At 47.1% G+C, this 14,014-nt stretch overlaps 1 protein-coding gene across 5 annotated transcripts in view; it reads left to right on the top strand.

Annotated features, from left to right (window-relative positions):
- SHROOM4 (shroom family member 4) overlaps positions 1–14,014 on the top strand; it is a 391,064-nt gene that overhangs the window by 355,647 nt on the left and 21,403 nt on the right. The gene's annotated exons all lie outside the window — the stretch shown is intronic.

Genomic DNA, 14,014 nt, shown 5'->3' with positions numbered 1-14,014 from the left:
CTCTGCCCGATGGGGCACAGCTCTGTGGCGAGGGCTGACCTTTCAGATCCCATTTTGGCCTCCAGGGAGCGGAATGCACTCCCAAGACTAGGCTTTGGCAAACGGAGGACTTTTGGTCTTAGATACTCGTAATTGGGAAAGATAATAGACACTAAGACTCGGATTCAAAACTTGATTTGCCGCGGAACACACAATTCGTCTTCACGTAGAAGCCAGGATTCAAACTCGGATCTTATGGCTCACAGGTGATGGATGAACCACTCACTGGCTCGCACATCCTTCTGGAGTTCAAAAGCGTAAGTGCCTATCAGCCGCGCGTGGGGCAGGAGGGACATTTGGGATTGGTCTCGAACTGAAAGGGGAGCTGGGATTTAGGCACTTGTTCACTTTTTAGTACGCAAAGAGGCGACAAACGCGCATTTATTAAGCTCAAGAAGGAGCCAGGACATCTCTGAGAGTAACTGTGACCTGGGAATGTGTTGCATGCCCCTTCCTTCATTTATGATGAGCTGCGCAAAAGCAGATGTGTGGCGCACCAATGTTTGCATCTCATGTCCTGACGGATACATCTAATGGCAGACTCCTCTCCTTAGGAATATTTTCCAGGCACCAGACTGGAGCCAGAAGTTTTTAGAATAGTCACTCGCGAGGCGCTACGTGACGCCTTCAATCCGCCCTGGAGGTGGCTGTGGGGACCTGCATACAGGCGTCACCCCTCCTGCTGATGTCTCTTCCTTCCTTTCTTTCCACACCTTCAAACTCTGATCCGGATCTCGACTCCCTTAGCATCAGGTGATGAATTGCTTCCCAAATCTTCCAGTGCGCAAGGGAAGGATGTTCCAGCCAAATACAGTAGGGTTCAAACCGTGCCGTGACTGCCAGAAGCAGATGTCGGTGACAGACCTGCATGAGGTGAGCCTCTGGTGCTTGGGGCCGGGCATGACTCAAAGTCTTGCGAAGACTGTGCCATTTTGCACTCGAAGGTGATCCGGGACAGTGAAGTGTAGCTGTATGTAACGGCCCCTGAAAGAAGTCACGGACCTCAAGTAAGGCCTGATATGAAGTTGAGGGTGGTCCTGCTCCTGCTCCTGCGACAGATCAACTTTGCGGGGTCTGCTTCATATTCAAGGTCGTCCAGGCGTCCAAATTGAAGAAGCACACAAAGACGAAGTGGGACTCAACCTAATCCCACCACTCTCTGTCCAACGAGAAGTTGAGGCCTTGTTGCATATTGAGCACTCCTCTGGCTCCCTCTCACACACCTTTTGGGCCCCAAAGATCCATCAGGGTCTCCTGTCAGTGGCAGAGCCATCCCCTGTTCCCCTCGAACCCGCCTTTTGGTTCCGCGCTGACTGTGGTGCCGACTTTCATTCCAGCCCCAAGATTTGGACCGGTTCCTCCTCCACTGATGCTGATCCTGACGTCAACGGTTCTGGAGGACAAACCTCTGCGGACTCCAGTGTCCGACATAGAGCTGAACCTGCTTTGACCCCGACTGGGGTCTTGCCTTGACTCCACTCCAGTTTAGCTGATTCCCATACACTCCGATTCAGACAAAACACTTCTCTTCCATGAAGCCTTCCCCAGAGGATTCATCACTATTTCGGCTCGGACTCTGATCAACCTTATAATGACGATGGTGGGGATGATTTACCAAAAACCAAAGGAAATGATGGACGGAGTGTTGAACATGCAAGCACTCACCCCGAGTCAACTGATCTGGGTTTAATCCATCACCGTTCTTTAGCCCACTCTGCCACCCCAGTTCAGACATGGCCATATGCAAATCAGTCTGACCCTGTGCCTCATGGGAACAGTCCAGCCTGAACTGCCAAGCCACGTCTTCCCTGGACCGGAAACAAGCTTCCTAGGAGCGGTTTCTGGCATTTCAGCCGTCTTCAGATGATTTACCCCCACACTATGATGAGGATGATATCTACAAGGACTTGCAGGAGGCCAGTGGACTGGATACCTCGCCTGATAAAGGGTTGGTTTCGCCCTTTGAACCCCAACGGTAAAGGGTGCCTCATTGGCCACGGTGATTAGATGTGCAGTTGAGGTCTTGGACCTACAGCTGCCTTCAGTTAAAGTCAAAACCAATGCCCTCACTAAAGCATTGTACCATTGGTAACCCTCATCTGAGCCCTTGCTTTCATTTAATGAAGCTCTGACTGCAGTGCTTAATTTGAGCTGGTGGTTTCCGGTACTTAGCACCAGAACTTAATCATCGACACCGGCGCTTTCCATAAGCACCAGTTCAGGACACATTCAAAATCTTTTATGAGGCACAGAGAGATCACAAGATATTGAGCTGACCCGAGACTCAAACCTGGTTCCCCAGCTCTGAAGTCGGCGGCTCGGACTATTAAGCCACATCCTCTCTCCTCTTGCATGGTTGGTAGTTGGTTCTGGTGGCGCTAACAGGAGAGCCAGGACTCTTGTGAAGAGGCAAGCTGCCTCCTCACAAGAGCCCTGGCACTTATTTTCCTTTACAAAGTAACCACTGCCTGACTGACATCTTTATAGGTACTTGGGCGACGCCTTGCTCTTGCCTTCTGGTGAACAGACATCTCGCCAGGCACTACAGCCCAGTGCTGGGGCTTTCTTATGCAGCACACGACTCCTAAGATTGTAATGGTCCAAGCTTCCGCCAGCAAACTCCACCTTCATGCATTCCCCAGGACCTCCCCAGACAGGGCGTCAATAAGGATTGTTGCTTTCGGACAAAGAATGCCCTCTTCCACCAGTTTGGCATCCAGGTCAATCAGTGCAGTCCACCTCTCGGTGTGAAACGCATACGATGCTTGAGACCAACCAAGACGGGCACAATGCAGCTAAAATGCCATTAGAGCTTGCCTGGATCCTGCTCGGGGCATGTGGAGGGTACTGGTTTGGTGATCTTCCGTCATGCATGGATGGGAACCTCTGACTTTTCGGGGAACGCGGAGGCTTCCTTTATGGATATGCTATTTGATGTCTCAACTTTTTTGGCGGAAAGCCTGATTCTGCCCTTCAACGCATTAAAGAAATCAGAGTCGCAGCGTGTTCCTTGGGCCTTTCAACCCCTGCCCAGCAGTTTCCTTAGCAGCCGACCCTTCTGAGGCTTCTCCAGCGGCTGGCACATGGACGCTGCAGGGTCCCACCTCCACCGCAGCAGTCCCTCCAGTTCTTTCGTTGCCAGAGACTGGGATCAAGCAGGCATCCCGCTGGTCACCAGGGACACAGTTCCACCTAGTCCTCTGCCCCAACATTATCAGGTTCCAGGCTGCTTTAATTGACCCTTAATTGGCTCCCTGCGGGAGGCAATATCCAACTTTATCTCCAGAGTGACAGGCCAGATTTTCTAGATTCGCTTTTCAGGTTGCCTTTTCGTCCTTTCTAGTGCTGAGAGATCCTTAAGAAATTCTCTATAGTGTAACAATCTTCCTCCTCTGTAGAGAACATATATTTTTTACCGGTCTGAGCCTCAACAGGCAATGACGCAGTAGCATTCCCTCTCTGGCCCTTCCATTGCGGCCATTCCAGTGATTTTACATCATACTTTTAACATTCCTCAGTGTATTTCTGATTTTACGGTCTTTACAGTTTGATGTAACCAAATATCATGACACCTTTCAATCTTATTAGAATATAGAATGTTGAGAGCTCCATGGAACACACTGGGGTGGCCTAGACCCAATAATGGCTGGATTAGCCCTTCTACTCAAACACTTCAAAGTTTGTGTTTTCTCCCATTTTTCTTTGTTAAATTTATTGCCTTCTACCCTGAGTGGGTGGCATAGACTTGTAGTCCTGCTGCTTCGGGCTATACTGGTTGTTAAAGTCCCTATCCGCGCTATATGCGCTAGTCTGTGACTCAGAACTACAAATAGGGTTTATGAACTTCAACATAAAATATCGCCCTCAGCAGTGGGTTATAATGCTGTATCAAAGTGCAACGGAGGAGTATAGCAAATAAAGCATGTTGATTAATATTCCATATTCCACATTAAATGACAATTGTTCAAATACTTGAATGTTTGTGTATGTGGCTTCAAGCAAAAAATAGGCCATGCCTCAAGTTTTTAACCTTAAAAAAACCTTGAAGCTTGCAGTGAGACCAGCATCATAGAGTGGAGGCCTTGATCTGTGTGGGTGGTTTGTGAATGAATGATTCAGACTCTGGGGCATGCTGCTTACTGTCTGTAGGCTTGATGTATTTCCGTCTTTTTAGGGAGAGTTACCCTTTGTGTGCTTTTTCATTTTTAAAGGTAATTGGAAGTCTTTTTTCTTGCAGGAATTTGTGTTCAGTTCCTCCCTTTAAAGTGGTGTAACTTTCTGAGGGTTATGGTGGTTTGTGCTACCGCAAAGCTCCCGGCTGCTGCTCCAGCTGCAGCATTATATATTTTGTCCGATATGTCGGCGAATACAGGTATTGGATAGTGACATAATATTTGTACCTGTAGTTACCGCTCTACATTGAGACTCTTTATTTTCAATTTAGAAATTGATCTTTTCCATTGTCCATGTCTTAGCTGCCAATCCTGTTGAGCCATTGGCGACCAATTCTGCTAGATCCGACATTTAAACGTCTGTCCCAGTGCGTTGTTGGCTTTTATGATTATTTATGTAGTGCTTACTACCCCTGACATGGCACTGAACCCCTTTGCAGACATATAGCATGCTACTGCAAGGGGACTCATTGCTGGTGGAGCGAGAGAGAGGCGCTAGTTAGTATTTAGGTTAATCAGTGTAACTAATAATAGGTCAAAATGAATAGCGGGATACGTGGTTAATATCAATGTTTAGTGTCTAGAGTATAAAGTGTGATCAGGTCATTTAATTTTGAGAAACAAGTCAGTGGAAGGTTTATAACCAGGACCGGTTGTGACTAGTCCAATGTTTACTGTGGCCTATCGATAGCTATACTTTTCTCCCTTTTTAAATGTACATTTATTTTGGGGTCATGGCTTATCATTCCCCAGCTTGTGTTTTGTTCCTCTGTAGCTGTACTGTGCACCCATCTGGACAGGAAAAGGGATGCTTGGTTAGGCCTTCCCCACTTCACATGTTTGTCGCTTCCATAGCTATCCTGGATAATCATACAGACAAGATGGAGGGCAGGAATATCCCTTCCCTGCCTTCTGGGTTGTATCAGTCAAAATTATACTGGCTACGTATCCATGATCAAGTTAGCGGTGGAGGACAAAGCATTCATTTCCCACTTAATGGGTTTCTCTCATCCTGAGCTGTACTGGATACTTATCCAGTCTGGGATGGTGGCTTGGTTACCCTTCCTTTTTACTTGTCTCTGTCCTAACTGTACCTGGTACCTACCTGGAGCCATTTTAGAGGGAGTGGGCAAGGCCAACTTCCCTCACTTTATTTGTTTATCTTCTCCATAGATGTACTGGAGGCCTCTCTGGAGGGAAACAAGGCAGAGCATGGTCACTTCTTACACACCTCATATGTTTGTCACCTCCATAGCAGCAGAACTACCCAGCTGGTGCCACCCTTCCCCCGCTTCTTGTATGTCTTCTTCATTGCTAGACCCTTCACCAATCTGCACCTGCCTCACATTTGTCCCCTCCTTCGTTGTATTGGGATACATATCCACACGGGAGAGGCGGGAAAAAATATCAAGTGTGGGTCACATGACCGCATGGTCCATGCCAGATCTGATAGGACAAACACAACCCGCGAGCACTCGATGAACTAGCCTGAGAACAACCTGCTCTCCATTAAGACAAGCCGACAAACACAAGGGGCACATCAGCACTGATGCCTGGGCACGCAGCCCAGCGCAGTAATGATGCATTAGCTGTGGGCATTGTTCTCCCCACCTTCTTAAGTTATTATTTTAACTTCACTCACTGGAGCTTTTGCTCTAGTAGAAGGAGTGGATGATTTTTTGTTTCCCTGCTGGGCTACCATTTTTCTTTCCACTTTAGCCCTGCGACTTCTTGGTGTTTTGTATTGTTAAGTTGCCATTTGTATAACGTCGCATAGTGGAATTAAACTTAGTTGTGGCTCTTATTAATTATTATAAAAGTTGGGGCAAATTTAAACCGTGCTTGGGGTGCACTGCAACACACAAGACATCTTTCTACAGTAAATGCCATATGTATACTGTGACACACCGGTAAGGGTGCATCCCATTGTCTGCAACGTGTGAATGTTTATATTAAGTAGTTTGTGGAACTCCTGTAGGAGATGGGACCAAAGAGCAGTTCTCGAGGGGTTCTTAGGAAGATTTTAGTAAAATGTGCAGAAAATTGCCAGGAAAGCTGGACTAACTATTCTTTTGAGAGTGTTGAAGGATTCCAAGGGGAGTTATTGTTGAAGACTTAGCAACAAAGTGTGGAAGCTGCAAGTAGATTTATTACAGGAGCATTAGAGGGCCAGAGTTGTCCATTGTTGGTCATCAAAGATGGGAGCTATGCCGCATCTCGAGGATACTGTAAAGTATTAAAAAAAGTGATGGCTGGAATGCTTGAATTAGTCTCATCCACTGGTAATTACTCGGGGCCGCATCTCAGCCCATCGTTATTGCGCACAGCATGCCACCTCAGTATGGATCCAGCCAAATTCTAATCGGCCTTTACCCTGCTTCAGTGGAAACAGCCCAGCACGAACTGGCAGGCCCGATCCTCTCTGAACCGGAAAACATGCAACCCAGAACCGGTTTCTCCTTAGTTAGGGCTTATCAGCCAGGCATAACTTGGTTCTAACGACACTGTGTGCACAGGACCCACATCTGGGTATACCCATCCCACTTAGGGCGACACACTAAAGTATACAAAAAAGTGATGAATGAATGAATAAATTAGGCAATATCAGCCACTGATAATTACTCGGGCCACTTCTCAGTTCATCAGTGTTTTGCACACCATGCCACACCAGTTTGGACCCAGCCATATGCAAATCAGTCTTGACCCAGATCTAATAGGAACAGTCCACCCTGAACTGCCATGGCAGGTGCCCCCTGAATTGGATTACAAGCAACCGAAGACCGGTTTCTCCCTAGTGGGTCCGATGCTCACTGTGCCACTAGAACTAAGGTATACCTAGCTGATAAGCCTTATCAGGGAGGTACCGGTCTTAGGCTGCTTGTGCTCCGGTTCAGGGATGACCTGGCCTGGCAGTTTGAGCTGGACAGTCCCATTAGAGCAGCGTCAAGACTGATTTGCATACAGTTGGGTCCAAACTGAGTTGGCATGGTGGGCAAAAAAACAGTAGACTGGGATAGCCCCCTGAGCAAATGCCAGTGGCTCAGATTACTTCAAGTATTTCATCCATCACCTCAGTGGCTTAGCTAAAACTTTTGCCGCCTGGAGCGGTCCCCGAGTTTGCCGCCCCTCATACAGACCAAAAATACTATGGTGGCACTGACTGGAACACTGCCCATGGACTGCTGGTAAGTGCATAGGCAATGGGCAGCTCCCCTGCGACAAACGGAGGTGGCCGGCAGTAGATCGGTGCAACTTGTTTGCTCGCTCGGAGGTGGCTGCCTGCTCACTGGCTCCCTCTCTTGCACTGCCTGCGCACCCGCCACCCTCCCGTCACATGTCCAATCATTTGCGAGCCACTCTCCTCAGCGCTGTCCCCTGTTTGGCCCCCACACTTCCTGCCTCACCACAGACAAAGCGCTTTTCAGGGGGTGTTGCCAATCACCTCACGTGAAATGCCGCCCCCCAAAAAAGTGCGGCATGGGTCGAACCACCTCCTCCTCTCCAGCCCCCCACCAGCTACGCCGCTGCATCACCTTGTTGTTGTTGTAGATCTCGAGGATAGCCACATGAAATAAATATTCACTCAACTAATCTAAATTGGAACTAATTGAGGTAAATAGTTTGAAACTTAGGGAGAAAAGTTCAAATAAAAAGATGTGCACCTTTGGGCTGTGTCCTGAAGGGTGGGAGGAGGTTACCTCGGATTAGTACGATTACTACTTGTTGCAAGATTGACTACCATTGCCTAGAATGGACATGGTGACCCAGCCCAGCGGCTCTTTTAACTTCGTGGACCTTCACTTAACCTCTGAAAGCCGGGAACCCTGGTCTAAACAATGTCTGTGATATAGAGACAAAATTATTAGTAACCAGTATATATCAAACAATTACAAAAATTATGAAATATATTTTTTTCATTCACCAGAAATATATTTTAAAAAATCGAAATATTTATGGGAATGTTGGAGCTTTTAAAAGTTGTGGTTTTCTTTCTGAAAGACAAGGTGATATGCTAGACTTAAAGGTTTCATGAGGAAACATTTTATTTCGACCTGTTCACCCAGTTTATGCACGTCATTCTCCCATGGCAAGAGTCTGTCAAGTGGTTCTGTTTTCTTGGTCCGGTTTCAAACCCGTTTTTCAAGCATATTAATAGAATATAAACCATGCTAAAATAAATAAAACAACATTTTTAAAAATTGCCTTTTTGGGGGTGGGGGGCGGGGTTAAACGCAAACCATGGTTGTCTGTGGCTTCAAAAATCCTTGCACGAGAGCTGTGTGCATTCAGTGAGCCCCGGTCATTAATTGTAGAGGAACTTTATGATTTAATTAAATTCTACCGCCGGGGATTTCTCCTTTGATTATGGATAATTTAACATTTTCCATCCATAACTTTTTTTGCCTACACAATGCAGAGAGACCTATTTGGATCACATGTGGACCCAAGGAATAGTCACTGTTACAGACTAGGAACACCACAGGTGCTTCAGGCAACAGCATTTCCTATTCATATCTGTAATCGGAATAATTAAGTAGATTCACAAAATATAAAATGCTTGGGAAAGTGTTATTATGAATTTTTAACAAGTGATGTAATATATTTTCTTTTTTTACTCTGATGGCTCTAATGGGTATTCTCTAGGATATTGTCAGTAAATTTGCGTAATTTCAAACTGCCTTCTAACTAATGACAAACCGCTTTTTAATGTTGGCGTAGTTGGTAAACGCCCATCGTCGTTAGGAAATTGCCGGCCCAGTCTGATGAGTCGCCTTTGTGTCGATGGCAGACGTGGGAGGAAGAGATAAGGCTTTGAGGAGTGCTCTTTATAGGAAAGCCATTATATGGTCGAAGGGTTTGGAATTTCCTGTGTTCGTGGAAGGTAATGAAGTCTTGGCCACTTCATATTTTTTGTGCATTCCATTTTAAGGAGCAAAGCGGCCTGCGGACTGACCATGGAGTCAGAAATGAGGTCTATTCTATGCAGCTCTGGAGGAGGTGCAGCCCAGGTCTGCTGTGGTTAGCTGGGTTATTTGCTGGGCAACGGCTGTGTATGTAGCATGTCGGCAGTCACAGCGGTGGTAGCCCTCACGCAGTCAATGGTCCGCATCCTCATATAAGAGACCACACTTATTTGTTGGGAAGGGTGAAGGCCACAGTTAATTGGCTGCTTTCCACGTACAAGCCATCCATTTAAATTCACGCTGTGCTGCACATTTAAAGAGAAGACAGCTTTGTAATGTGTCCGTGCCATGAACATTCATTGCTGGGCACTCCCTTCTGTACGCGCTGACCGCCGTACTGGTTCCATCCAATGCTTCATCCAGTCAGGCACTCCAGGTGATCGTGGAGTTGTGATTGTACGGCAGCCATGCTTAATTATTCATGACAAGCCAAGCACCATCTTTAGTCATAGCCATGTTTCATACAACTTTCATGAACCTAGCAGTGATTCTAGGAAGGCCGGTGAGGGGTTTACACACCTTTCCCTTTCCTCCCAAGTCCTGCCAGGGGTGTGAAAATAGGTCTTTGAAGTGGCTGGACGTTGTGGGTGATAGCTGCATTCCTTCCTTAGTCTGGGCTGCCCTACCTTCCTTGTTGGCTTCTAGGTGGCAGGTGGTCTCCCCAGTGGACTCCCACTATTACCCTGGCCCTTTCATCTCCCCATCACTTGCTGGGCACTCTTAAGTATTAAAACACATAAGGTGAGATGAACATCAACAACTTATTTAAGTGATGTCAGTAATATGGACCATCTGGGCAGATCTTTTCTTTTCTCTCCAGACCCAATGGAGGTACATAGTGCTTGTCTTAATTTCTGTGTCCAGCACAGGAAGTGGTTTGAAAGGTTTTGGTAATCATCGCCACCCAACATGGACACTGCAGTTACCTCTAGCAGCAGCTAATGCATCCAGCAACCCCAGGCATGAGGAGACCTCTACTCCTTTCACTCTTGCGCGCTTCCCACCGAGGCCCACATCAAGTACAACACCCTCATGGTGGAGCGTGCTACCCATCTGATAGCGTGCTTCGCGCCTCATCCAGGGAAATAAATCGCTCCACAAATTTAATTACAGTACAAACAAAAACCATTGTGAAATCCAAGAGTATATGGAAATATCCCCTTGGAACAAGGTTAGGCGCTTCAATGCCAATGGTGCTTTCTTAGTTGTTGGCAATATTGCCAAGTCTTTTTATGAGCCCGTGAACAGGTTTCACGACTGTAATTATGTTTTTATGATTAGGATAAGCTGTTTTGTCTAACCATCCATGTATGCGGAGACTGGGAGTGAACTTGATGCACTCCTAGGAGCTGCAAACAGTGACTGAAGCTACAAATGACCCTTGGGTGGTGGGACTGCGTGCACACAACAATTACAGGCCATTCAATCTAACACCAGCTTCTGTTTTAAAAATAGCACATTTTCATTGTAGTTGTGTTTGGGATCCTCTCTGTAGTAGTACTGTGGCAGTTCTGATTTTTACGGTACCTCGTGGGCTCCTGCCTTTTTCGCCTACCACGACATTGCAGGCACTAAGCGCTGGCACCTTTTCAGCGCATCTTGTGACACTGTGCAAGCTTTTCCTGGTAGCAAGTAGTAGGCACAATGTTTTTGTTCCTCTCTTTGTGGGAACAAGTTATAAATACCTCATATTTATTATTATAACTAATTGATGCCGTGCATAATTCCCCTTGGTATGAGAGTCAGCCCTCTCACTGGCTGGGAGCACAAAGCAACCTCGCCTGGCTTTGTGTGGCTGGCCGCCTGCCCGCCCGCCCAGCAGAGCGAGATGTTCAACAGGAGATCTCCCTCGTTGCACCAGCTGCCTCACACTGTGTATATGTGTCTCAACCTCCCGCGGTTTACACACTCTGCCCTAATACAGGTGAGTTCCCACTCTTCCTTTGGCAGGTAAATTCTACCTGTAAACTCCTCTGCCAGAGGTTCTGAAATCTCATCTTCATGGTGGACCTGGTCATGGCATAACTGCACTAGTTACACCCGCCTGTCCAACAAATTGAAAATGGAACCTGTTGGCGAGGATGCACTCTCTTGTGACGTCGGCGACGTCCTTTCCTTTGTGATGTCTGAGTGGGTTCTCAGGTTGCAGGCCATTTTTAGACCAATCACACGGCTCCCTTATGCATCAACAGCACCTTTGCCCGCAAAGTCGGTCCTGCTTGTAGGAGCCATCTGGTGAATGACCTCACAATTTGTCTCCAAACCCCAGCAGCCCTCATTCAATGATGAAATGGTTGTTGGTGATTGGTAGAGACGCGTAGCTGGGCAAGGAGAGCTTTTTTTCTCTTCACTTGATTCCCTCTTAGTCTGAGACCCAAGATTTAGTCATTCTCAGTCCAGCTTTTCTTGCGCCCTCCCTCCTGCCAGGGCAGGGTCTGAAGCCCGAGGGTTCTGTGAGTTGGAGACACCGCTGGAGTGCAGCTGTTAACTTCGCAGACCTGTCCATTTAAGATGGTGGCCTTGCTGTTGGTTGGCCGACCTTACGCATCACTGTGATGTCTTCGGGTGTCCATGTAAGGCATCTCAAACTGTACGCTGACCTCCATGTGTAGATATATCAGTGCAGGAATGCCAACAGACACCATTTTTCAGTATTTCCCACAGGCATAGACTTGCACGCAGAGAAGGAGCCGGGGTCAGCAAATTATTGAGGGGGCCCAAGTCATATATGAACAATTCAACGGGGAGGTGAGATGGCAAGCGCAGACCAGCCAGTTCACATGTTGCTGCCCTGTAGCACACAGAGTCATGCCTTTCACACGGCCACATGGTGAAGAGGCACTATAAAAAAAAAATTAGATATAAACCCAAGTGGAAATGTGAATAGAACATTTGCTACTTTACTAATGTAAAATATGTGCACATTTTTAATGTATTGAAGATTCGACCTAATGAATGAATTAAACTGTTCATTTAAAAGAAGCGGTAAGCTAGTTTGGTGCATGTTAAAAGGGCGGTTTTTCAACTAGCAAGTGTTCTGCCTTGAATGTTGTGATGGTTGGCTCCTAAAGACATGAGAGATGGCTCTGACACCCCACCTTAGTCCCCTTTACAAATGGTGGACATCTTGTCTTTCTTAAAGAAGGCGATTAGCAGTGCATGAATCTCACACCTCCAGCCACTGAACATGAGGAAGGTCATAACAACCTGTTGTAATCTTCTCTATGTTAAGTTCTCACAACCCTTGGTCACTTCTTATCAATGTATTTGGGGTTCCAGGTTCCACACTTCGTCCATATAATCCGACGCCAATGCTTATACATTAAGTGGGGACTAGGGGTGACTGTCCGGCATATCTGGGCAACCAATGTATCTCTAGGAGGGAGGATGTTGTATGCCAATACTTTTAGGCTGACCACCCCCTAGTCTTGCTGAACAAAGATTGACACACCCTCTTCACGAATATTTTCAACTATGCCTGTTGTGCTCAAGGTGATGTAAATTGGATGTTCCTGTCTGTTTGGAGTGGTTTATCCATAAACCTTTTGAGCAGGTTATGCAAGTATTACAAGCAGGTGCTGCCTGTTAACCCCACACAGCGGTCAAGCATTCATTTTACATTGGTGTATCTGTGTTAATTAAAGTGCAGTGACTGAACAGGCAATTTACAAGGTAATTAGGGACATGAATGCCTAGGTCACACCCGGGTCCCCCTTTCCCATCACAGTTATTCTTTCAGTCTCATTGGTGACATTTGGACACCCCCTGAAATTCCTTAACATAACGAAATATCAGTGACCGGTGCAGAATGCCCCCCCACCCTTGAGGTAGCGAACAATCACTGTACTCCTGTCTCCAATTCAAGGGCCATATCATGGTGGGTGGGGGCACAGCACTGGTCTGTGCTTGCGTTCTGTAGTAAGTGGCGTAGCCAGTTACTGTGCATCCGTTCAACAACGAGAATGCGGTGTTGATTGCGCATGCACCACATCCCTAGCCCGGCGACTTAGCGCAGGTACCGCAGACTGCGCGGCACAGAAACAGGAACCAGACCCCGCTATCGGTTTCTTTGACGCTCCTGTCTGCATCAGGAATTTGGCTGATTTGCACCAGGGCTGCAGTTGGTATTCTTCCATCGATGAAATGGTGCACGCTCCCATTCCTGGCATATGTGCACAAGTGTAGACTGTGTTGCTTCACCCACCATGATACGCCTGGGGGCGGAACCTGTGCAGGAGGGTATCGCTAGCAGATCGATACATTTCGCTCAAAAGCCTTGTGCCTAAAATGGAAAATAGCCCATGTCTGCTTTATTTGTTTTGCATTGGTTTTCACGCTGATTGTCCTATGGCCTCTTGCATTGAGCTGTGAATGCTGGTGGTCTTCTATGAAGCAGTGAATGCTGGTGGTCTTCCATGGAGCAGTGAATGCTGGTGGTCTTCCATGGAGCAGTGAATGCTGGTGGTCTTCCATGGAGCAGTGAATGCTGGTGGTGTTCTATGGATCAGTGAATGCTGGTGGTCATCTATGGAGCAGTGAATGCTGGTTGTCTTCTATGGAGCAGTGAATGCTGGTGGTCTTCTATGGAGCAGTGAATGCTGGTGGTCTTCTATGGAGCAGTGACTGCTGGTGGTCTTCTATGGAGCAGTGACTGCTGGTGATCTTCTATGGAGCAGTGAATGCTGGTGGTCTTCTATGGAGCTGTGAATGCTGGTGGTCTTCTATGGAGCTGTGAATGCTGGTGGTCTTCTATGGAGCAGTGAATGCTGGTGGTCTTCTATGGAGCAGTGAATGCTGGTGGTCTTCTATGGAGCTGTGAATGCTGGTGATCTTCTATGG

This window comes from Triturus cristatus, chromosome 10 (assembly GCF_964204655.1).
Source record: "Triturus cristatus chromosome 10, aTriCri1.1, whole genome shotgun sequence".
Lineage (NCBI taxonomy): Eukaryota > Metazoa > Chordata > Amphibia > Caudata > Salamandridae > Triturus > Triturus cristatus.
Note: the sequence above shows the minus strand (reverse complement) of the source record. Positions and strands in the feature narration are given on the sequence as shown.